The following is a 27214-nucleotide window of genomic DNA, read 5'->3' as shown; positions in this document are numbered from 1 at the left end:
CTTCACTTAATAAGCTTTGGTTTAGGTGATCACCTAATCAGAAGCACTTTAAGTAGAATGAGGTGTACTCTGGTTGGAATTCAACTGGCACTGGAATGGAATGGCTGTCAGACATGTAGAGAAGCTGATTTTTCTAAAATTGTGCAGTGGTCTCTTAGTGTTTGCCAGAGCTGTATATATATATATATATATATATATATATATATACAGTTAGGGCCAGAAATATTTGGACAGTGACACAATTTTCGCGAGTTGGGCTCTGCATGCCACCACATTGGATTTGAAATGAAACCTCTACAACAGAATTCAAGTGCAGATTGTAACGTTTAATTTGAAGGGTTGAACAAAAATATCTGATAGAAAATGTAGGAATTGTACACATTTCTTTACAAACATTCCACATTTTAGGAGGTCAAAAGTAATTGGACAAATAAACATAACCCAAACAAAATATTTTTATTTTCAATATTTTGTTGCAAATCCTTTGGAGGCAATCACTGCCTTAAGTCTGGAACCCATGGACATCACTAAACGCTGGGTTTCCTCCTTCTTAATGCTTTGCCAGGCCTTTACAGCCGCAGCCTTCAGGTCTTGCTTGTTTGTGGGTCTTTCCGTCTTAAGTCTGGATTTGAGCAAGTGAAATGCATGCTCAATTGGGTTTAGATCTGGAGATTGACTTGGCCATTGCAGAATGTTCCACTTTTTGGCACTCATGAACTCCTGGGTAGCTTTGGCTGTATGCTTGGGGTCATTGTCCATCTGTACTATGAAGCGCCGTCCAATCAACTTTGCAGCATTTGGCTGAATCTGGGCTGAAAGTATATCCCGGTACACTTCAGAATTCATCCGGCTACTCTTGTCTGCTCTTATGTCATCAATAAACACAAGTGACCCAGTGCCATTGAAAGCCATGCATGCCCATGCCATCACGTTGCCTCCACCATGTTTTACAGAGGATGTGGTGTGCCTTGGATCATGTGCCGTTCCCTTTCTTCTCCTAACTTTTTTCTTCCCATCATTCTGGTACAGGTTGATCTTTGTCTCATCTGTCCATAGAATACTTTTCCAGAACTGAGCTGGCTTCTTGAGGTGTTTTTCTGCAAATTTAACTCTGGCCTGTCTATTTTTGGTATTGATGAATGGTTTGCATCTAGATGTGAACCCTTTGTATTTACTGTCATGGAGTCTTCTCTTTACTGTTGACTTAGAGACAGATACACCTACTTCACTGAGAGTGTTCTGGACTTCAGTTGATGTTGTGAACGGGTTCTTCTTCCCCCAATTAAGTATGCGGCGATCATCCACCACTGTTGTCATCCGTTGACGCCCAGGCCTTTTTGAGTTCCTAAGCTCACCAGTCAATTCCTTTTTTCTCAGAATGTACCCAACTGTTGATTTTGCTACTCCAAACATGTCTGCTATCTCTCTGATGGATTTTTTCTTTTTTTTCAGCCTCAGGATGTTCTGCTTCACCTCAATTGAGAGTTCCTTTGACCGCATGTTGTCTGCTCACAGCAACAGCTTCCAAATGCAAAACCACACACCTGGAATCCACCCCTGACCTTTTAACTACTTCATTGATTACAGGTTAACAAGGGAGACGTCTTCAGAGTTAATTGCAGCCCTTAGAGTCCATTGTCCAATTACTTTTGGTCCCTTGAAAAAGAGGACGCTATGCATTACAGAGCTATGATTCCTAAACCCTTTCTCCGATTTGGATGTGGAAACTATCATATTGCAGCTGGGAGTGTGCACTTTCAGCCGATATTATATATATAGTTGTATTTCTGAACATGTTTTTGTAAACAGCTAAAATAACAAAACTTGTGTCACTGTCCAAATATTTCTGGCCCTAACTGTATATATATATATATATATATATATATATATATATATACAGTGGGGCAAAAAAGTATTTAGTCAGTCAGCAATAGTGCAAGTTCCACCACTTAAAAAGATGAGAGGCGTCTGTAATTTACATCATAGGTAGACCTCCATTTTGGGAGACAAACTGAGAAATATAAATCCAGAAAATTACATTGTCTGTTTTTTTAACAATTTATTTGCATATTATGGTGGAAAATAAGTATTTGGTCAGAAACAAACAATCAAGATTTCTGGCTCTCACAGACCTGTAACTTCTTCTTTAAGAGTCTCCTCTTTCCTCCACTCATTACCTGTAGTAATGGCACCTGTTTAAACTTGTTATCAGTATAAAAAGACACCTGTGCACACCCTCAAACAGTCTGACTCCAAACTCCACTATGGTGAAGACCAAAGAGCTGTCAAAGGACACCAGAAACAAAATTGTAGCCCTGCACCAGGCTGGGAAGACTGAATCTGCAATAGCCAACCAGCTTGGAGTGAAGAAATCAACAGTGGGAGCAATAATTAGAAAATGGAAGACATACAAGACCACTGATAATCTCCCTCGATCTGGGGCTCCACGCAAGATCCCACCCTGTGGGGTCAGAATGATCACAAGAACGGTGAGCAAAAATCCCAGAACCACGCGGGGGGAGCTAGTGAATGAACTGCAGAGAGCTGGGACCAATGTAACAAGGCCTACCCTAAGTAACACACTACGCCACTATGGACTCAGATCCTGCAGTGCCAGACGTGTCCCAATGCTTAAGCCAGTACATGTCCGGGCCCGTCTGAAGTTTGCTAGAGAGCATTTGGATGATCCAGAGGAGTTTTGGGAGAATGTCCTATGGTCTGATGAAACCAAACTGGAACTGTTTGGTAGAAACACAACTTGTCATGTTTGGAGGAAAAAGAATACTGAGTTGCATCCATCAAACACCATACCTACTGTAAAGCATGGTGGTGGAAACATCATGCTTTGGGGCTGTTTCTCTGCAAAGTGGCCAGGACGACTGATCCGGCTACAGGAAAGAATGAATGGGGCCATGTATCGTGAGATTTTGAGTGCAAACCTCCTTCCATCAGCAAGGGCATTGAAGATGAAACGTGGCTGGGTCTTTCAATATGACAATGATCCAAAGCACACCGCCAGGGCAACGAAGGAGTGGCTTCGTAAGAAGCATTTCAAGGTCCTGGAGTGGCCTAGCCAGTCTCCAGATCTCAACCCTATAGAAAACCTTTGGAGGAAGTTGAAAGTCCGTGTTGCCAAGCGAAAAGCCAAACACATCACTGCTCTAGAGGAGATCTGCATGGAGGAATGGGTCAACATACCAACAACAGTGTGTGGCAACCTTGTGAAGACTTACAGAAAACGTTTGACCTCTGTCATTGCCAACAAAGGATATATTACAAAGTATTGAGATGAAATTTTGTTTCTGACCAAATACTTATTTTCCACCATAATATGCAAATAATATGTTAAAAAAACAGACAATGTGATTTTCTGGATTTTTATTTCTCAGTTTGTCTCCCATAGTTGAGGTCTACCTATGATGTAAATTACAGACGCCTCTCATCTTTTTAAGTGGTGGAACTTGCACTATTGCTGACTGACTAAATACTTTTTTGCCCCACTGTATATGTATATATATATATATATATATATATATATATATATATATATATATATCCATTCTTATCATTGAAGTTGCTAAGTCATGGAATTATGTAAACCAGAGGAAAGATAGACATGCTATTGAAGACAAAGATGAAACAATGGGATCAATTCATGAAGACTGGTGTTGTTCATGCCAGTCACAAAGAGGGAGAATGCTGGAGTCAGACATTTCTGATTCATGAAGAAGCATATGCTTCTTCATGAATCAGTAGCTTCAGGCAATCGGTATACACCTTTTTATGTGCGCCTTGCCACAGATTAGGCTCATTGAATTCATGGTCGCACCCAAACTCTGCTCATTTTGTTGGAACTTGGAAAAACTGGTGTGATAACTCTAAAATTCACCAAATTTTGCAACTTTTCAAAGTTTTTAGGCCAGAATTCTCACATGAAAGATTTGTTGAATCGGGACTAGTGTTGAGCGATACCGTCCGATACTTGAAAGTATCGGTATCGGATAGTATCGGCCGATACCCGAAAAATATCGGATATCGCCGATACCGATATCCGATACCAATACAAGTCAATGGGACATCAAGTATCGGAATGTATCCTCATGGATCCCAGGGTCTGAAGGAGAGGAAACTCTCCTTCAGGCCCTGGGATCCATATTAAAGTGTAAAATAAAGAATTAAAATAAAAAATATTGTTATATTCACCTCTCCGGCGGCCCCTGGACATCAGCGGGAGGATCCGGCGTCCGGCACGGCTTCTTTCTTCAAAATGCGCGCCTTCAGGACCTGTGGAATGACGTCCCGGCTTCTGATTGGTCGCGTGCCGCCCATGTGACCGCCACGCGACCAATCAGAAGCCGCGACGTCATTCCTCAGGTCCTAGAAGGCGCTCATTCTAGGACTTTAGCTGAGGAATGACGTCGCGGCTTCTGATTGGTCGCGTGGCGGTCACATGGGCGGCACGCGACCAATCAGAAGCCGGGACGTCATTCCACAGGTCCTGAAGGCGCGCATTTTGAAGAAAGAAGCCGTGCCGGACGCCGGATCCTCCCGCTGATGTCCAGGGGCCGCCGGAGAGGTGAATATAACAATATTTTTTATTTTAATTCTTTATTTTACACTTCCGATACCGATACCCGATATCACAAAAATATCGGATCTCGGTATCGGAATTCCGATACCGCAAGTATCGGCCGATACCCGATACTTGCGGTATCGGAATGCTCAACACTAATCGGGACCAATACTTTCAAAACATCACAATTTACACAATTTACTTAGCAACAAGTATGAGTGCCACACACAGAAATACATTGGCTTACATGACTTGGCATGTTATTAATAAAGTTATTAATGATTGTCTATGGAATGTTATGCCATGCAGAATGCAGTTGCAAATGCAAGTCACCTGAAATGAGGACAGCAGCAGGAGTAATCACAGGAGTATCAGTGGTGTAACTGTCTCTTCTGAGGCCTCTTTATGGCATAGCCCTTGTAATACGCAGAACAGTTTCTAGAGATCTTTGTATCCAAGACAAAAGTGGGACTTAATGCTGAAGAGAACAAACTTCCATTCCAGCTTCCATTGCCATTTTGCCATTTTGCAATGTCTCATGATAGACTTTGACAGCATGGCGTGAGGTCAATAAAGAGGACTCCATGAGGGAATGTCACACTGGTCCAACTACAAGGATTATGGAGTGGGGTGGTTTAATGTATTGTACCTATTCCCCTCTAGTCTACATTTCAGTTAAACTATCAGCACTACATTGATTTGGTCATTGAAACAGTGGTACAGCCATTTCTCCAAATTGTTTTATGAGACATTTTTCAACATGACCATGTCAGACTGCATGTTGCTTGTAGTACTGTGAACAACCTGCATATCGTAGCTGTACTAAGAGGGCCTTCTCCAAATTTGTCTTCCACCATGCACATCTGGGGTGTCATTGGTAGACAATTGTTAGCAATTGTAAAGGGAGTTGCCAGCAGCAGATTTTGATGATTTGATGGTCAAGGGCATTAAGTGTGGCAGAATGTTCCTCAGGCAACCATTAAAAAATCTAACTGATAACATGACAAGGCATTTACAGTAATTATGTGTGTCACAGAGTTACTGCAACAGAGAGGAGCCAGAACACCGCAGCATCTGATCGCTCCTAATCCAGCACTGAAAAGAAACACTTCTCTTTCCCTTTAAATGGGGTTTATTTCTTTTGGCAGAACAGGGGTTAATCGGCTATGTTGGAAACCTGGGAGTATGAGCTCTCAAGCTGTCAGCTGAGCTAGTTTAGCCACTCCCATCCCCTTTAAAATCTGAGTCTTGATTGAAACCCATGTCAAGGCTAGCTTTTGCTGCATGGCTTGTGGAGAGGTGTGTAGATGAGAGGAGTTTTGGAGGAATTATCTGTGACTGTGGCATGGTTTGTAAGTGTGATAATTCCTTTCCCTTCTCTTACTTTGGTTATTCCCACATCCTCCACTCCCCAGTGTATCCCTCTGTTATACAGTATGTGAGTATTTGTATGCTTGCTATTTTCAGTTACCCTTGTTTATGTTGCCTTGTTTGTTAGATTGCTCTACTGCTGTGCATAGTAGCGCCCCTCTACCCTGGGTGGGGGAAGAGAACAGACGGAGGGCTGATTCAGGAGATAAGGGTGGCAGCCCCGAGATCTTCACCTTCAGGAGTATCCTGGGAAATTGAGTGAGCTAGGGCACCCCCTAGTGGTAGTGACAGGGAAGGAGCCCCTGGTCCCGGGTCACCCAATAGCTGGGTCATTACATTGTGCATTTCGGCACATGGCATTCATATTTCATACTGAATAGAGATATTTTGAACATTTTCTTTCCAATCTTTTAATTTTCATATCATTAACATATCTATTAATCCTGTGATTTCCATAATTCCATTAATTTTACTTCCTGTTGTTCTTATTTCAGTATTGAGCACTGAAGTATGATTCTACTTGGTATTCAAATTGTCTAGCAGTGAGCCAGTCTATATTAATGTTATTTTTCAGTCAACATAGCGGTATGAAGGTCTATTTTTTTCAGGATAAGTTGTATATTTGAATTATTCCATTCACTTTACAATGTAACTTAATGAAAAGCAGAGAAATATATTTCTACTGAGGTGAAATAGTGAAAAGAAAATCAAAATTTTGACATTTTGACGATTTGTTTTTACAGCATTTATTGTGGAGCAAAAATGACAAATGAACTGGCAACACCATTCCCCAGATTTGTATATTTTCAGTGATACCAAATATAGTTAGTTTATAATTTTAGTGAGTTAAAAAATTTTCTCTCAAGAATGATTTGAATTTGTTTTCTTTAAATATTTCTAAAGCTTTTTTTTCACTTTACACTTTATGCTTTAGTCCCTTAGAGACTTGAATCTGTAATCATTTGATGCTTTAGTATTGCAGAATACAGGTCAAATCACAAATATTACAGAACATAGTATATATAGGTCATGGTCTCCCTTGAAGCGGAGCCACAGAAGTACCCAGATGACGGTGATAGAAGCCTTCAGTAGACCCTCGGCTACCATAGTAAACCATCAGCACCCCATGATCATGATGAGTGGTAGAGGGGGAAATGGATGCTCGATTTGATATGCTGAGCTAAATAACACTGTCAGTAATTATCAGCAGAAGTTAAGGAGTTAAACCACTGCTATCAAAGCTTGCTCCAATCACTGCTCTTAGAGGCAGGTGATTGCTACATAACACAGATCCTGAGGCCGCTCCATATACATACATGTGCCACATGATGGATACATATACGTCAATACGTCATGGAGGATGAATGACTTAAAATTTACCTATTTGCTGTTAGAAAACATAAAAAAATTAAAAAGTTGAAAGATAAAATCATAACATTTTTCTATAGATATCAACAAATTAAATGATTATCCTTAGTATTACAGGAATGAAGGTTTTACTTTCACTTTACCAGAGGTACAAACTATGAGGCTGGAGCTGATTTTATACATCAACAGTAAAGTGGAGCCTTGTGCTTAGGTCAGGCAGGATTTGGCCTGTATCAGCATTTCGTAGTCAATGGTCCATAGGATACAATGGAGGAGTTGATTTAGTAAGAAGGAACATAAACCAGCTCACCCGTGATACAGCAACCAAACCTCGGGAGCACGGACCCGCTGTGTCCAGGCGTACAAGATCCAAAAAAAGAAAGAAATGTCCAGCTTCACCGAGTCCATAAAAAAGCGTTTTCTTTATTCACAAACTTTAAACATGGAGGATACAGACTTCAGCACAACCATATGGGTAAGAATCTCAACGCGTTTCTGGAGACTAGGCTCCCTTAATCATGATCATGATTTAAAGTTTGTGAATAAAGAAAACGCTTTTTTATGGACTCGGTGAAGCTGCACATTTCTTTATTTTTTTAGGAGTTGATTTACCCATTTTTATCATAAATTCACCAACGATAAATTGGTGAAATGCAAATTAGGCAAAAATATACTTCACCACCAACTAGAAGCCTAAACTTTACTTCAAATTAAATATTGTTATACATATGTTATGTATAAAGATGTAAGCCTGCGAGGGCAGGGTCCTCGCCCCTCTGTATCAGTCTGTCATTGTTAGTTTGTTTACTGTAAGTGATATCTGTAACTTGTATGTAACCCCTTCTCATGTAAAGCACCATGGAATCCATGGTGCTATATAAATAATAATAATAATAATAATAATAATAATAATAATAATAAAGACATAACTGTGTAAAATGCTGATCACATCAAAGAAGGAGCTACAGTTGCTTTTAAAGGTATAATATGCAAAAGGAGGACATAGCTGCTTGTAAATGGTTAAGCTGCCAAAGAAAGAAACAGTTGCATCTAAAGGATTAAAATTAAGGATGAGTGAATGGATTTTAAATTAATCAAATTTATTTAGAATTTCCTAAAATTTGCAGAGTCCAGAATACATCTGGGACATGGTCTCCCACTACTTACCCACACGCAACCTTGGGTCCTCTCAAGATCTCCTTCTCTACTCCCCTCGTATCTCTTCTTCCCACAACCACATACAAGACTTCTCCTGTGCTTCCCCCATACTCTGGAACTCTCTACCCTGGCACATCAGACTCTCGCCTACCATGGAAACCTTCAAAAAGAACCTGAAGACTCACCTCTTCCGACAAGCCTACAACCTGCAGTGATCCTTAGGCCAGGTTCACACTGCGCTCTGGCAGTCCGTTAGATGGACTGCGTTACTCCGCGGCATAACGCGGTGTAACGCAGTCCATTAACGCTGCCATTATCCCCTATTTTGGGCACATCGCTATTGCACGCTCATAATGAGCGTGCGCTAGCGATGTGCAGTCATTGAGTGATGGACCATAGGACACGGGCTGCAGCGTTTCCGGGTCCATCACCTCTAGCGCAGATAGAGCGTCTGCTAGCTCTATCTGTGCTTGCGTGAGGGCAGCCCGTTTAACGCATGTGTTGAACTGGCTGCTTTAACGCAGTGTGAACCTGGCCTTAGTCTGCTGAATCGCCGCACAACTAACTCTACCCTCTCCTAGTGTATCCTCACCCATCACCGGTAGACTGTGAGCCCTCGCAGGCAGGATCCTGTCTCCCTCTGTACTTGTGTGTGCCTTGTTTTGCTCATGTTTATTGTACTTGTCTATAATTCCTCTTCCACGTGTAAAGCGCCATGGAATAAATGGCGCTATAAAAATGAATAATAATAATATCTGAATATTAGGGAATTCATTTCCAGTCAGCTGCCATGTAACTATATTCACATAGACCAAGAAAATATTAAAAACTAATTAAAAATTAAACTCACCTAGTCACTCACTTGTACTGCTGCAACTCAAATTTCCACTGGCTACCTAAATTCCCGCTCCATTCTGGCATTGGTTGTCTCTTGTAGTAACTGGAAATTCTTAGGTAAGCCTTTCCTGAAAAGTAGAATTAAAAGGCTTGTCTAATTTAGCAAAAAAATTTTGAACACACAGAGAATGCTATAACATAGGTAAAAATGCTATACTCACCATTTACCAGATCTAACCCTATTTCATTTTAGCACAGGCAGGACAGGAAATGATGATGTCCCGCTGTTCGTTCACCTGCGAATGACAGACACAGGTTGCTAACCAAAAGTTTTATAAGAAGCCATAAAAGCACAGCCATAGTAAGAAAAGCCTTACTAAGAAACTCAATGTGCTAGGACAAAAGTTAATACAAATACTAAAAATAGTTTTTATTGAATATGGATTAGTATAATAAAAATACGCATAAAATTGAACATAACAGACACGAAAATATGTTGGTGGATAAGCCAACAGAAAAAACAGTCACTAATCACTATATGATCACTTATTTACAGCATTATATATATATATATATATATATATATATATATATGTGTGTGTGTGTATATATATATATATATACATATATATATATATATATATATATATATATATATATATATATATATATATATATATAGTGCAGACCAAGAGTTTGGACACACCTTCCCATTTAAAGATTTTTCTGTATTTTTCTGACTATGAAAATTGTACATTAACACTGAATGCATCAAAACTATGAATTAACACATGTGGAATTATATACTTCACAAAAAAGTGTGAAACAACTGAAATTATGTCTTATATTCTATTTTCTTTGATGACTGCTTTGAAAATACAGAAAAATCTTTAAATCAGAAGGTGTGTCCAAACACACATAGCATGAAGCTGCCATCACCATGTTTCACTGGTCTATATGAGAAAAAAAATACCCAAAAGGTGCTCAAAACGACATTCAAGAAGTTTATTAACCCTTCAGGTGCTTCACAGGAATTTTTGGAATGTGGAAAAAAAATTTAAATTTAGCTTTTTTTCACATAAAATTTACTGATGCTAAGCAAACTGTCAACTCTGCACTGATAGATAAAGTTACTGAACATTCTCTCTGCATGACCAGCCACTTTCCTAGCTCTAATGAAGGGATGTCATCATGACGACAACGGGTCACCATGGCAACGACCGGGACCCTGCGTGACTCTGCAGAACCCAATGCAAGGGCAGAGGGGCTTTCATCCCTCTGCCAGCTCCCGAAATGCGGTGACCAAGTACGATCACAGTATTTCAGGGGTTAAAATGTTTAGAGCGGTGCGGGACAGCTCCTGGCACTAAGTGCTGGGTGTCAGATGTCAGAATCAGCTGACACCAGGTGGCGATCGCACTCGAAAAGGGTGGGTGCACTCTCGATCTCTGAGACATATCCATGCGGCACAGCTCAATAAGACCCAGGTCACAAGGACATATGGATACGTCTCAGGTGAGAAAGGGGTTAATATTATACTACTCATTTTAACAGAGAAGAGAGGCGTGGGTGGATTAGAGTAAGAGGCTACATGAGGATGGTGTTGGTGGTGGTTTAGGTAAGAAAGTTCTGGATAGGCAGTGAAACTTTCTGTACCTGAATAGTTAGCAGAAAGCTGAGGATCATCGCTATTTACTTTGGACCAAGACAGTAAACAACCCGCCCACCTGCCCTTATTATTTTGTTATTTAAATTTGGTGGTAGTTGATGGTATTTTTTGTTTTTCCAACATCATATCATATCATTTACAGTGAGGAGGACAGGGATGGCCTTGATTAATGTAGTCGAGGTCCCATCAGAGGTATACAGTGGGGAAAATAAGTATTTGATCCCTTGCTGATTTTGTAAGTTTGCCCACTGACAAAGACATGAACAGTCTATAATATTATGGATAGGTTAATTTTAACATTGAGAGATATAATATCAAAAATAAAATCCAGAAAATCACATTGTATAAATTATATAAATTTAGTTGCATTTTGCAGTGAGAAATAAGTATTTCAACCCCTACCAACCATTAAGAGTTCTGGCTCCTACAGACCAGTTAGAAGCTCTTAATCAATGCACTACATGAATTAAAGACAGCTGCCTTACAGTCATCTTTACAGTATAAAAGACTCCTGCCCACAGACTCAATCAGTCAGACTCTAACCCCTACAACATGGGCAAGACCAAAGAGCTTTATAATGATGTCAGTGACATGATCATAGACCTGCACAAAGCTGGAATGGGCTACAAACCATAAGTAAGAAACTGGCAGAGAAGGAGACAACTGTAAGAAAATGAAAGAAATTCAAAACAACTGTCAATCGACAATGATCTAGGGCCCCAATGCAAATCTCACCTCGAGGGGTGTCCTTGATCATGAGGAGGGTGAGAGATCAGCCTAAAACTACACGGGGGGAACTTGTTAATGATCTCATGGCAGCTGGCACCACAGCCACCATGAAAACCACTGGTAAGACATTACGCCATAAAGGTTTAAAATCCTGCAGTGCTCGCAAGGTCCCCTGCTCAAGAAGGCACATGTGCAGGCCCGTCTGAAGTTTGCCAAAGAACACCTGGATAATTCTGTGAGTGATTGGGAGAAGGTGCTGTGGTCAGATGAGACAAAAATTGAGATCTTTGCATTACCTCAACTCGACGTGTCTGTAGGAAAAGAAATGCTGCCTATGACCCAAAGAACACTGTCCCCACTTTCAAGTATGGAAGTGGAAACATTATGTTTTGGGGGTGTTTCTCTGCACACAGGACTACTTCACCGCATCAGTGGGAGAAAGGATGGAGCCATGTAGCACTGTTACACCCGGTTCTGGTGCTGCTTCCAGTTCTGGTCCCTCACCTGCTCCTGCTCCTGAGGCACCCCAGCACCTCTGCGAGGTCCCTGCCTGGATCCTCGCTCTCGGTCTGTTCCTCCCCCATTTCCTGGCACGCTGCTAGCAGGCCTCCAGGGAGAATGCTTAGGACACGCGCGTGCCTACCTCATCTCTTAAAGGGACAGAGCGCATTTTTTGAAAATCTTAATTAGCCAATGGCAGTGCACTGATTACTACTTCTGACCCCTCTGTCATAGAGAGGGTGCCGGAGCAATAAGTATCTACTCTTGCTAATCCCAGTTCTGTTCCTGTTCTGTCTGCACTGTGATAGCATTCCATTTTGCACTCTGCTTATACTCTTTGTTTCCGCAGAATATCAGTGGCCGGTTGTTTGGCTATCGTAGACGACACCTGTACCTATATACTCAAGTGCCATCTCGTTCCGCCACCCGCCATCCATACCCCTGGACAATGCTAAAGGTTCCAGAGCCAGCTTCCTCACATCCACCTGGAATCTGACTATCGTCACTAAAGCCAGCTTCACATCTCCTACCCGATGTCCGTCGGTCTGCTCCACCATCTCTGTTATATTTGTTTACCTGTTTGTCCCGCTGGGACAGCTGCTACATGTCCGGGGTCTAAATGGATGTAGAACCTGTGTCCCCCAGGTATTCCACTCTGGTCCTGTTCGAGGGATCTTACTATGGATACCTAGGGCTCACTAGTTAAGCCCCCTTCGGAGTCCCCCGGACCAAGTTCCTTAGGTTCCACTCAAAAAATAAAAGACGAATGTGAACTTCATCGCCTGTGCCTCCTCTTCCATTCATTACAGATTGATCTGGCCATGGAACCCGCTGGATCCCAGAGACCCCTCACTGTGAAGCTTTGCCAAGAGGTTACCCATCTAAGGGATCAACAGGATAAGATCACAACTTATCTTCGCAGTTTTTCTACCTGCATGGATTCCCTGCTGACCCTGGCTGCAACTGACTCATCTACCAGCACCCAGGTCCCCGTCTGCAGGGCAAGTAAAGGTCCTTGCCTGGCAGCCCCTACCCGCTTCCATGGTGACCCCACTCAGGGTCGGGGTTTCATCAATCAGTGCACGCTGCACTTTGAAATCCTGGGGCATATGTTTGCTTCCGACCGAGGTGGGCTTCATAATATCAAACTTTGCCGTAGAGGCCCTCGCCTGGCTGAATCCTCTATGGGAGAGAGGGGATCCTCTGGTTAATGGGCTCCAGTCTTTCCTAGAACCATTTCACAGGACCTTCGATGAACCTGGTCATGTCACGTTGACAGCTTCATCTCTATTTCGCCTGCGTCAAGGAATGCTAACGGTGGCTTAGTATGCTGTTCGGTTCTGCACGCTTTTGTCTGAAATATCCTGGAATAATGAGTCCTTGCTGGCTACCTTCTGGGAGGGTTTGTTAGGAAGAATCAAGGATGAGCTGGCGGGACAGGACTGTCCTACCACCCTGAATGATTTGATTTCCCTTGCAACCCGAATACATCTATGTTTTCAGGAACGTGCCAAGGAGATCAAATGAAACAAAAGGTCCTACCACCTGGGCTCTACTTCACCTAAGTCGGCTACCTTATCTTCCTCCCCTGAGCCCATGGAGGTTGTTCATGTAAGTTTGGCCAGCCGCCGCCAGGAGGCACGTCAGAAAGAAAAAAGTTGTCTCTACTGTGGTAGTCTTGAACACCTGATTCTTACTTGTCAAAAGAGGTTGGAAAACTCCAGTGCATAGGTTTGGTTGGAGAGGCCCCCTTAGGTAGAGAACATTCCTCTCCATCTTTACAAGTCTCGGTCACCATGTCTTTTGGAGCTGCAGAGAACTTTATCCAGCAAGCAGTTGTGGATTGTTACCACATACAAGTCCAGTGTCTTCCTGATCCATTGCGGGTGACCGCCATAGATGGCAAACCACTGACCGAGCCAGTGCCGTTTCAAGACGAGTCTGTGGAACTCCGGGTAGGTCTAACACATTCTGAAAGAATTCATTTGAATGTGGTTGGATGGTATCCTGTGGCTTTTTTTCTAAGGTTTTTTCCCCCTCAGAGAGAAACAATTCCGTTGGAGATCGGGAATTGTTGGCTATCAAACTAGGTTTGCAAGAATGGATACATCTTCTAGTAGGAGCACTTCATCAGGTAGTCATATTCACTGATCGTAAAAACCTTGCATACCTTCAATCCGCACAGAGACTGAATCCCCGTCAGGCCCGGTTGGCTTTGTTTTTTGCTCGTTTTAACTTTGTCCTTCATTTCCATCCAGCTGACAAAAACGTCAAGGCAGATGCACTCTCCAGAGCCTTTTTGCCTCCTGAGCTGGAAGAAGAACCTCAGCAAATTACTGAGCCTTCAAGGTTAGGTTCTGTTGCCTCTATTGATCTTGCCTGGCTTTCCCCAGGGAAAACTCTCGTGACTGCCTCGGAATGTAATCGTGTCCTGCGGGGGGGTCATTCCTCCAAGCTGACTGGCCACGCTGGTCAGAAAAAGACTCTGCAATTCATCACCCATTACTACTAGTGGCCTGCCATGGGTAAAATATAAAGGAGTATGTTGCAACCTGTCCTTCATGTGCCTGTAACAAAATTGATAAACGCCTACCAGCCGATAAGTTGCAGCCTATTCCTATCCCGTCCGCTCTCTGGCAGCACATCGTGATGGATTTCATCACAGATCTTCCTATTTCTTCTGGCTGTTCTGTGGTATGGGATGTGGTGGACCGCTTCTCTAAGATGGCTCACTTCGTTCCGCTACCCGGTCTCCCATCTGCTCCTGAACTTGCGGATCACTTCATTCAGCATATCTTCTGTCTCCATGGATTTCCTCTCCACATTGTGTCCGGCAGGGGCGTCCAGTTCACCTCAAAGTTCTAGAGACCAGTTTGCAAACTGGTAAAAATAGAACTGTATTTCTCTTCAGCATACCATCCCCAATCCAATGGGCAAGTGGTGAGGACTAATAAAATCCTGACCAGATTCCTGAGCTACTTCGTCAATGCACACCACGATGACTGGGTAAAGTAACTGCCCTGGGGGGTATTCTCCTACAGCAACCAAGTGAGTGAATCTTCTGGAAAATCTCCCTTTCAGATTGTGTTTGGACTCCAACCCAGAATTCCTCTTCCTATCTCTGAACCATCTGGCGTTCGGGCAGCTGATACCTTTACCAAGGATTTCTCGAAAATTTGGAGTGATACCAAGACTGCTTTGGAGAAAGCCTCACAATGTATGAAAAGGAATGCGGACAAAAGATGCTTGGATGCTCCCACCTTTCGTCCCAGAGACAAGGTATGGCTCTTCTACAAGTACATCCATCTGAGGATGATGTTTTTGAGGTAAAGCATATCTTGGCCACTAAGAAAGTAAAGGGTAAGACTTATTACCTGGTGGACTGGAAGGGATTTGGTCCTGAGGAGAGGTCCTGGGAACCTAAAGAGAACATCCAGGCCCCTTTCACGCATGCTTGAAAAAGAGGGGGTGTAAAGAGGGGAGATACTGTTACACCCGGTTCTGGCACTGCCCACAGTTCTGGTCCCTCACCTGCTCCTGCTCCCGAGGCAGCCCTTGCACCTCTGTGAGGTCTCTGTCTGGATCCTTGCTCTTGGTCTGTTCCTCAGCATCCTGCTGTACCTTCTCCCTCCCCCACTTCCTGGCACGCTGCTCGCAGGCCTCCAGGGAGAATGCTTAGGACACACGCGCATACCTCTGGTTTCTTAAAGGAACAGCGTGCATTTTTTGAAAATCTTAATTAACCAATGGCAGTGCGCTGATTACTACTTCTGGCCCCTCCATCATAGGGAGGGTGCCAGAGCAATGAGTATCTACTATTGCTAATCCCGGTTCTGTTCCTTTTCTGTCTGCACTGGTGATAGCATTCCATTTTTCATTCTGCTTATACTGTTTGTTTCCGCAGAATATCACTGACCAGTTGTTTGGTTATCCTAAGATGACACCTGTACCTATATACTCAAGTGCCACCCGCCATCCGTACCCCTGGACAACGTTAAAGGTTCCAGAGACAGCTTCCTCACATCCACCTGGAATCTAACTATCCTCACCAAAGCCAGCTTCACATCTCCTACCCAGTGTCCGTCGGTCTGCTCCACCATCTCTGTTATATTTGTTTACCTGTTTGTCCCACTGGGACAGCTGCCACATGTCTGGGGTCAAACTGGAGGTAGCATCTGTGTCCCCCAGGTATTCCACTCTGGTCCTGTTTGAGGGCTCCTACTACGGTTATCTGGGACTCACTAGTTACGCCCCCTTCGGAGCCCCAAGGACCAAGGTCTCGAGGTTCCACTCAAAAAAAAAAAGCAAATGTGAACTTCATCACTTCTGCTTCGCCTTCTATTAGTTAAAACCATACAATACTGAGTGACAACCTCCTTCCCTCCACTCGGACATTAAAAATGGGTCATGGCTGGGTCTTCCAGCAAGACGCAAAAAATACAGCCAAGACAACAAAGGAGTGGCTCACAAAGAAGCACAATAAGATCATGGAGTGGCCTAGCCAGTCTCCAGACCTTAATTCCATAGAAAACTTATGAAGGGAGTTGAAGCTGCGAGTTGCCTAGTGACAACCTCAAAATCTTAATGATTTAGAGATGATTTGCAAAGAGGAGTGGACCAAAATTCCTCCTAACGTGTGCAAACCTGTGGTAGAAAATCTGTGCTTCTGTTGAAGATGACAAATTCAAGTGCACACAGGTTGCGCAGTAAAAGGCAATTTTTATTAGTGTATTACGCGTTTATTAGTGCCTTACTTCCTCCACAGCTCCTTTATATGTATATGCAATTGGTCCTAGGACCCGTGGAATTGCAACAGCTTGACCATGCCTTAATATTGTTGTGTGCACACAGCAATACTAGGTTAGCATAATCCTATTTATTTTAATTTTGTTTTCTCGGATAAAACCCTATTTCACTTTTGTTTGCTTGGCATTTTGGAATTATATTTTGGTAATGTAATAAAGGCTGCTGTGACCATTTATTTCCAATTTACTTAGCTTAACATCTTTATTTTATTATTGCTGTAGTGATTTACAATACCCTAATCATAATGGCAAAATAGTGATTTCACTCAGTGCCACCTATTTCTCCTGGCAGAATCATGAAGCACAATCAGATAAGCTTTTGAGTACAAGCTCTGCAAGGAGTCTCTGAGTTCATGGTTGCGACCAGGAATTTCAGGGCCCTATACTGGCAAAATTTTTTGGAGCTCCTTGAAACTCCGCCCAGGCTCCACCCCAGCTTCGCCTCCACCCCTTCGAACCTTCCACAGTCCCACTGCCCACTCTTGGAAAAACTCCACTTCTGAACCTTTTCCTCACCAAACACCCATTAAAAGTTCCCATTGAACACCATATCACATACTGTACATAGCCATCAGCTTTTGATTTGGCCAAAAGATTTTTTAAGGCTACGACTATGACAAGGTAGACTCTTTTGGCAGGACCCTACTCTACTTTAACCTATTAAACATTTCTTAAAATATCCAATACTTTGGTTAGTTATACATATTTTTTTTCTTTAAGGGAATGTGTCACATGCATTTTTTTAAAATGACAAATAATACCATATACAAAAAACAAGTACCGTCATACCTTGACCAAACCACATACTACCACCACATAGTGACTGAATTCTACAATACTGATCATTAATAAAAAAATCACAATACTAATATTACCATAAGTATCATTATACACTGGAGCTCTGTACGCAGTGCATAGTGTAAGTGTACAGGTAACACAGTGATTACTGGTGACATTATATACAGAAGCTCTGTATATATTGTTAGTGTACAGGTAACATGGTGATCACTGATGACATTATACTCAGGAGCTCTGTATATAGTGTCAGTGGAGCTCTGTATGTACTGTGTATAATGTTTAGTCTAAGTGTACAGGTAACACACTGACTCACCAGTGACAGCTCTAGTTGAAGTCCTTCATCTTCATTTTTTTTCTTTAGCCTGCACAGACCACCATCACTGGTGCCCCATGTGTCCTTCCATCCTGCTCCCATATGCTGCCCCATATTTTCTCCCATCCTTCCCCATATGTTGCCCCATGTGTCTCTCACCCTGCCCCTATTAGTTGCCACATTCATCTCCCATCCTGACCCCATATTTTGCCCCATGTGTCTCCAATCCTGACCCATATGTTAGCCCATGTGTATCCCATCCTGACATCATGTTACCCCATGTGTCTCCCATCCTGCCATCATATGTTGCCCCATGTGTCTCCCATCCTGCCCCCATATTGTGGCTTTCAGTACAAAAGTTTATCCTTACCTGACTGTGGTTCAGCAGTGTCCTCTCCCTCATGCAGTTGATACACAGATGAATAGGTGCATTTAAAGTGCCGTCATATGCCAGTGATGTGCACACCAACGTCAGCTGCCTGCCTCCAATTGGCTGGCAGTTATTGACTATTGCGGTGCAGGAAAGCGGTGGCTTCCTGCACATTAATGGACTTTAACTGAATATGCGTTCGAGGGTGCATGTTCAGTTACTGAATCAGCCAAATCCTGCACTTGGAGCCCAGTGAGCAGAAATAAAAAGAGGGGGATCCCATACACCAGGTAGTTCAGTAAGTTGGCAAGCTATTTTAATTATGGCAGACAATGCTGCTTCGGGTCCATTAACCATTATTTACAAGCTCTGTTTGGAATTATCCTGTTCTCTGAGCCCTTTGCATGGTAATTTTGGATTTTCACAAAATTTCAAATAGTAGAGACACAAAAATTAAACAACTCTCACCAACTAGTGCTCAAATCATATAACAAAACATAACCTTTTATAGATTCCAATAAAAAATCTCAATAGAAAATCATATACAATTTTTTTGGTCCACATCCCATAAAATGACATGGGTCTGCTAATTGGTACAAAGAAGAGGAAGGGTTCACCCTAATAGGTCACTATATTAACCCTTCCTATCAGCGGAGGTTAGCACCCTAAACCTGCACATTGGCACCCCCCCTCAACGTAGACTCTCCCTCACTATCCCTAAAATAACCCTAAATAGAAAAGGGTGCACAGAAAACAATAATAGTACCATATGCAATAGAATAAGTACCCAATCGGGGTCCAGACGTGTGACTGTGCAAAATTTTGTGGCTGTAGCTGCGACGGTGCAGATGCCAATCCCGGAGATACACACATACATACATGCATACATACATACATACTGTACATACTTAAACACACACATTCAGCTTTATATATTAGATATATTGTACTTCGCCCAGGCAACCAAGTCCGTCTTAAATAGGGTTAATACTGGGAATGATATAGCACACCAGTATGCAAATCTTGTTGCACCATGATCAAATTTCAAAATATGGGTGCCAAAAAATTATAATAAATAACATCCCAGTATAGCCATCATCTGCAGACATTCAGTTATACCCCAGTCAGTATTATTATATAGATATTGCACATTGCCCAGGAAAGAGAGAACCATATATCAAGCTCTCAAAATGAATGATCACAGATTTTTTCAGGTCCTTAGAGGGATTCAAGTTGTCAATCTACTCCCCCATTCATTATATTCATTTAGAAAAAAAATGCCCAGTATGCACATTTCTCGACGCGTTTCCCCAATAGTTGGTTCTTCAGGAGAACATACTGGTATCCCATACAAGGGAGCAAAACACCCCATACAGGGGACTTATCTTATCTATAGATCAAGGCGACAGCATGCGGGGTAATGCCATATTCACATGTCAGGAACCGGTGTCTGACTAAAATTGAAATGACAACAACACTATGTGGGCATTAATCAGTTGTAGCAGACCTGGTATAGTCATAGAAGTCCCAATATTTTGGATCAGGTACTCCAGCATTACACTAAACTAAGAGACCCCAGGAATGGATTTTTTTTCATTCTCTGTATTTTCAAAAATGTCACCTCACCACTTTTTAATGATCAGCATACTAAAATATCTTCAAATTATGCATGTAGCTATAAAAACACTCACAGGGCTTATATATTTTATATTGTTTATGGACCCTTACTCATAGTTTAGGTACAGATGACTTAACTGGACTTAATTGCAAATCCAATAGTGGGAATTCACCTAAAAATTACATGGTAATATAAAGTATATAATTCATTATGTTCATACTGAAACCAGTAATATATACTGTATGTCAAATATACCCTTTGTGAACATAAATATGCAAAAAGCCTGTTCAGAGAGAAAGAGAAGTTGAACTCTAGTGCGACTTATTGGACGTTGCAATCCTAAACATCAGTATCAGACACATCATTTGCAGACACATTTTTCAGGGTCTTTTCCCCTCATGAGTGCAAAGCAGGAGATCTGCTTTAGCTAGTGCGAGGACTTTGACAGGGTATCTAACGGGGAGTGCTTCACCTTGTGGAGCATGTTAAACTGACGTAAGGTCACCTATAGGCCTATAACAGGGGTGTCAAACTGCATTCCTCGAGGGCTGAAAACAGGTCATGTTTTCAGGATTTCCTTGTACTGCACAGGTGATAATTTAATCACTTACACAAATAATGAGTTGGTGATTAAATTATCACCTGTGCAGTACAAGGAAATCCTGAAAACATCACCTGTTTGCAGCCCTCGAGGAATGCAGTTTGACACCCCTAGCCTATAAGTCTCCTTGTGCCAGCTTGACACTCTCCATCAGAAGAAATGTTCTCTCTTTGACCACTTGTGAATAAATGTTAAATAATTATACATGACATTTGCACTAATATATAACAATTGCATGACTGAGTGTATAATTTCATTATCCAATTCACCTCGCAAGATCTATGCTTATATAGACTATTGCCTCATCTCTGGGTTTTCTCCACCCTTGCAATGTCATACACATGAGGTCCTGTGACTAGGGTTGAGCAACCTTTACTTTTATAGGATCGGGTCGGGTTTCACGAAACCCGACTTTTTCAAAAGTCGGGTCGAGTGAAATCGGCCGATCCTATAAAAAAGTCGGGGTCGGGGTCGGCCGAAACCCGAAACCCAATGCAGTGCATTGGGTTTCCATGGTTCCCAGGGTCTGAAGGAGCGGAAACTCTCCTTCAGGCCCTGCGATCCATATTTTAGTGTAAAATAAAGAATTAAAATAAAAAATATCTTTATACTTACCCTCTGACGTGCCCTGGTACTAACCGGGAACCTTCCTCCTTCGAATCAGCGCTTCCAGGACCTTGCGGTGACGTCGCGGTGACGTCGCGGCTTGTGATTGGTCCTATTAGGTATATACTCACCCTCGGACGTGCCCTGCTTCTTTCCGACAGCCTTCCTTCCTAAGAATCAGCCCTTGAAGGACCTTCGGTGACGTCACGGCTTCTGATTGGTCGCGCGAGCGGTCACATGGGCGGCCGCGCAACCAATCACAAGCCGTGACATCACCGCGACGTCACCGCAAGGTCCTGGAAGCGCTGATTCGAAGGAGGAAGGTTCCCGGTTAGTACCAGGGCACGTCAGAGGGTAAGTATTGCGATATTTTATATTTTAATTCTTTATTTTACACTTAAATCTGAATTCTGATACCAATTCCCGATATCTTAAACATATCGGGAATCGGTATCGGAATTCCGATTCCAGATTCAAAAGATCGCCGACTTCATGGCCGACCCCACACAGGGGTCGGGTCGGGTTTCATGAAACCCGACCTTGCCAAAAGTCGGCGACTTTTGAAAATTTTCGACCCGTTTCGCTCAACCCTACCTGTGACATCTTCAACATTTTTCACATAAAAATATTTTGAAGCAATTGACATGGTGTGATTTTTCATAATACTATTACCATCAGTTATAATAGGATTGGTTCCCACTATATGTTCTGCAAAACAAATTGAATTGGTGTGATGTGATTCCATATATTGAAGTGCCCAGATAGTATATTCAGCTGTAGATATTACATAAGTAGTACTACATTTCTGAAATATTTGGATAGGAAATGAAACCATAGTTAGAGTAGGCGCAAAATCCTTTGAATACTGTAGAAAGAAATTAACATAGTGCACAATGACTTTGTGTACATTTCTTGCTCTGTAACCAGTTATTGAATGCATTTGCACCACTTCCTGACCCATGCAAGCTTGGTACATCTCTCCACTGGGTTGCAATAACTGCAAACGATCCAATAATCCAAAGCACTGGGTAGTCTTCTTCAAAAAAAATTATTGTATGCATTTTGATTTGAATAATAAATAGTACGTAATAAATTATTCACAGTAAAGGATATATGTGCCACAAATTTGACACCATCTTTGAGTATTAAATTAAGTGACTCATCTTTATGTAAAATGGGTATACTGTTAGGACTGGTGGAATGCACAAAATAATAATAATAGAGAATATGAGGTGCGTTCGCAGTCTGAGGTCCACCGTGCAGAGATGACACCTGCTGCTCGGTAATGGTGCTATATGGCGCTATAGAGAAAATACTTCCACGGGTTAGCTTCACCCGGTAAGAAGGAAGCGAACCCTGTTAATTCACAGAGACACGATACCGCGCAGAGAGTGTAAGCTAGAGTCACAGAAAGTAGCTTCCACCATTCGCGAGCAGTCATCAGCACTAGGGATGGGAATGATTCGTAGCTTACTTCCATTGACAGACATTCATCTACATACACACATTAGCAAGTTTACACTAGCACATGGCCGAGCGGCCATGCGAACCTTTTATAGCAGTAGCACACCGTGACCTTCCAGGTGGTCCAATAGGAGCCGCAACAGGACCTGAACATGTGACCCCCGACCTCCAATGGGAGGTCATCCCGTGGGCATGCTCAGTATGGGAAAAGCAGCACTTAGTCCCAGAAAGGCCTGCTCGCTGCTGATCAATACTGGCTACAAAGGCAGAGCCTGGAAAGGCAGCAGTAACCAGTCGGACAGTATCAGCTTGAGCCAAACACTGGGACCGACGTCTCCGCTGAGTAAGTTCCACTGAAGCTGGAGAAAAAAGGGAGACGCAGTGGACATGGTTCGAGATTCCCCCTGAGCAGAGGTGGGAACTTGACACCTAACATTACCCCCCTCCTAGGACCCCCCTCCCAAGGCCTCACTACATTCAAAGGCTGCAATGAGCAGCAGAGCCCGAATGTGCTCCACAGGCTCCCAGGTTCTGTCCTTTGGGCCGTGACCCTTCCAGTCCACCAGATAGAACTTTTTGCCACGTACCACCTTGCACCCCAAGATAGCGTTCACCTAATAATTGTCCGTGGATGAACCCGATGTCCCGGCAGATGACTCAGAAAACCGGGACATGTGAATGGGCTTTAAGAGGGGCACATGAAAGGTGTCGGTGATACCCAGGCATGGCAGGAGAGTCAGACTATAGACCACAGGGTTAACCTGTTCCAGAACCTTGAAAAGCCCTAAGTAGCAAGGCGCAAACTTAGTGAACTAAACTCGCAGCCTGATATTGTGGAGAGCCACACTAAGTCGCCAGGAGCAAAGGACAGAGCAGGGCGCCGATGTGCATCGGCAGAGACCCTCATTGTCTTCTTGGAAGCCCGGAAAGCATCCTATGTACGGTCCCAGATGTCCAGTGCTTCCACTGCCCAGTCTGCCACCCTAGAATTAGCAGAAGACATGGGCATGGGCACAAGAACCCGCGGATACTGGCCATAATTAAGGAGGAATGGGGTCTGCCCAGTGGAGTCAGCTATGGCATTGTTCAAGGCAAACTCTGCCCAAGGTAGCAGGGATGACTTCCTGCCTAGCTGAGACAAAATGTCGTAGATATGTGACCTGAGTATGGTTGGCCCTCCCTACCAACCCATTAGTCTCGGGATGGTACACTTAAGAGAGATTCAGCTCGATACTAAGTAGGCGACAAAGCGCTCTCCAGAACCAAGACGCAAACTGGGGATCCCAGTCACTTTGACAAACAACACAACCAAGGCTCATGCAGAAGGAAACCATGGGATAGGCACCAAATGCACCATTTTAAAGAAATGGTCGGTAAATGCCCAAATAACGGTGCAGCCACGGGACTTTGGTAAGCGTACCAGAAAGTCCATCCCAGGGCCTGTCAGCCATGGGTAGGGGGTAGAGTAACCCAACAGGCAGTAGTCGAGGAGACCTATTCTTGGTGCAGAAGACGCACACCTGAATAAAGTCTCTAATGTCACAAGCCATATGCGGCCACCAGTATGTCCTCGCCAGAAGCTCAGATGTCCTTTTGATTCCAAAATGTCCACCCACCCTGGACGAGTGAGCCCAAGAGAGAACCTCTTGTCACAAATTGGATGGCACGGAAGTCTTGCCCTGGGGCATAGACTCTAGCAACACCAGAGCCACAGTTCTCAGACTCTGAGAGGGAACAATTAGCCAGGCTCCTCTTCTGATGACACCACAGAGCGGGAGAGAGCGTCGGCACGAACGTTGTTCTCCCCAGATAGGAAAAGAAGGGTGAAGTGAAACCAAGAGAAGAACAGGGACCATCTGGCCTGGCAAGAATTGAACCATTGAGCTGTCTGCAAATATACCAAATTCTGTGGTCAGTGTAGACTTGGGAAAGTGAGCCCCTTCCAGGAGGTGTCTCCATTCTGAAAAAGCCAACTTCATTGCTAGCAACTCCCTGTCCCTGATGGAATAATTCCTCTCCGCTGGAGTGAACGTCTTGGAGAAAAAGAAGCAAGGATGCTTCTGACCTTGAGCATCCTTTTGGAAGAGGACCACTCCAGCTCCGACAGATGAGGCTTCCACCTCAATAATAAAAGGCTTATCTACATAGGGACGATGTAGAATGGGAGCGCTAGCAAAGTGGGACTTAACAGATAAGAAGACTTTGGAGACCTCCTCTGACCACAATTTGGGATTTGCTCACTTCTTGGTGAGGGCTAACAAGGGAACTACCAAAGTTGAGAAGTGGGGAATGAACTGACGATAATAATTAATGAACCCCATAAAGCGCTGTACTGCTTTGAGAGAATGAGGTTCCTGCCAGTCCATCACTGCTTGTAGCTTGGCAGGATCCATAGAAAATCCCCGGGCTGAGATGATATAGCCCAGGAAAGGCAAGGACTCCTGCTGAAACACACACTTCTCCAACTTGGCATAGAGGGAGTTTGCCCATAGGAGGTCGAAGACTCTGCAAACATCACTCCGGTGGGAATCAATATATGGAGAGAAGATGAGAATATCATCCAGATAGACTACCACCGATGTGGAGCGTATATCCTGGAAGATATCATTCACAAAGTCTTGGAAAATGGCTGGGGCATTACAGAGCCCAAAGTGCATCACCAGATATTCGTAGTGCCCATCTCTGGTATTAAAAGCCGTCTTCTATTCGTCCCCCTCACAGATGCAAATCAAGTTGTAATCACCCCCCTCAGATCTAGCTTAATAAATACCCTTGCTACCCGGAGCCTATCGAAGAGCTCAGATATCAGGGGGAGAGGGTACTTGTTCTTAACGATAATGGCTTTAAAACCCCTGCAGTCTATGCATGAACGTAATTCTCCGCTCTTCTTCTGCACAAAGAAAAACGCCGCCCCCGCAGGTGACACTGACTTCCTAATGAATCCTCTTGCCAGATTCTGCTGGATGTACTGTGACATTGCCTCAGTCTCCGGGAGAGACAGGGGATAGACACGTTCCTGAGGAGGCTCTGCCCCTGGCAAGAGGTCAATAGGACAGTCATAGGGGCGGTGAAACGGAAGGGTCTCCTCAGCTCTCTTAGAGAATAAGTCCGCATAAGACCAGTAGTGTTTGGGAAGAGAGCTAAGATCTGTGGGTATCTACGTAGTGGCAACCTGAACCCACTCCCTCTGACATCTACCTTCACAAGATTTACTCCATCCCAGAATTCTCCCAGAGGACCACTCAATATGTGGGGAGTGGTAGCACAACCAAGGTATCCCTAGAGGAATCTCGTCTAGTTCCTCAGGAATGACGAGAAGGGAAATGATCACCTGATGGAATGGAGATATGGATAGTGAAAAGGGAATAGTCTGATGTGTAATCTGTGAAGGCAGTGCAGATCCATTCTCCTCTCTTACGGTCACTGGTTTGGCTAGCCAGGGATATTGCGTGCCGTTGGGTGAAGGAAGAAGACATGAAATTTCCCTCCACCCCGGAATCCACACAAAGGTCAACCGTAAAAGTGGAAGGGCCAAAAGTAATTGTCCCCTTGAATGACAATTTGGAGGAAAATGCCGCTGTGTCTGGTGAACCTCCTCCTACAGTAACTAGACGCGGTCGTTTCCCTGTCGCTGTGGACAATTCTTGGAATAATGTCCTGACTGCTGGCAGACACTACAGACCATGGGTGTTCGAGCAGCCCAAGACTTAGAGAAACCTCCATGGCCTCATAGGGCTCGGACGCCTGGACAGGTGACTCAAGAGGTTTGGCGAAGGTTTGACGAAGGTAGGCGCCAACTGAAACCTCTGTCTACACTGGGCTCGCTCCAACCTTCGCTCGTTAAAACTGAGGTCTATGCAAGTGGATAAAGTTATTAACTCTTCCAGTGTAGCCGGAATCTCCCTAGTGGCCAACGCGTCTTTTACATGGTCAGCCAGTCCTCTCCAAAACACTGGAATCAGGACTTTATCTCGCCACTCTAGCTCAGATAGATGCTAAAGTCCGGAAGTGGACAGCAAAATGGCTGACCAAGGACAAACCCTGTATCAATGCCAACAGTAGAAGCTCCGAATCATAGGTGACACGAGGTCCCATAAAGACCTGTTTTAAAGTGTCCAGGAACCTTGGAGCACTCTGCACCACATGATCGTCACGCTCCCACAACGGCGTTGCCCACTCCAACGCCCTGCCCGACAGAAGGGATTTAATATATCCCACTCTAGCCCATTCCGTGGGAAAACATGCAGCCAGGAGGTCAAGATGTATAATTCACTGGCTCACAAATCCCCGACACAGCTTACTGTTTCCAGCAAACTTGTCTGGTAATGGGAGACGAGATAATATCGGAGCAGGGGTGGCAGTGGACAAACTGGCTGCAGCCACGCTAGCAGCCTGAAGAAAAACTGAGGTAACATCCACAGCCGAGGTTGTGT

At 43.6% G+C, this 27214-nt stretch overlaps 1 long non-coding RNA gene across 2 annotated transcripts in view; it reads right to left on the bottom strand.

Annotated features, from left to right (window-relative positions):
- Window positions 1–27214, bottom strand: part of LOC138675663 (uncharacterized) — a 171410-nt gene that overhangs the window by 114963 nt on the left and 29233 nt on the right. For both annotated transcript variants that reach the window (XR_011320701.1, XR_011320702.1), the window contains exons 2-3: window positions 9529–9603; window positions 9321–9435 (exon numbers count right to left, since the gene is read on the bottom strand). This is a non-coding gene — a long non-coding RNA (uncharacterized lncRNA). The remainder of the gene's footprint in view (window positions 1–9320; window positions 9436–9528; window positions 9604–27214) is intronic.

The sequence above is a fragment of the Ranitomeya imitator genome, chromosome 4 (assembly GCF_032444005.1).
Source record: "Ranitomeya imitator isolate aRanImi1 chromosome 4, aRanImi1.pri, whole genome shotgun sequence".
Classification (NCBI taxonomy): Eukaryota; Metazoa; Chordata; class Amphibia; order Anura; family Dendrobatidae; genus Ranitomeya; species Ranitomeya imitator.
Note: the sequence above shows the minus strand (reverse complement) of the source record. Positions and strands in the feature narration are given on the sequence as shown.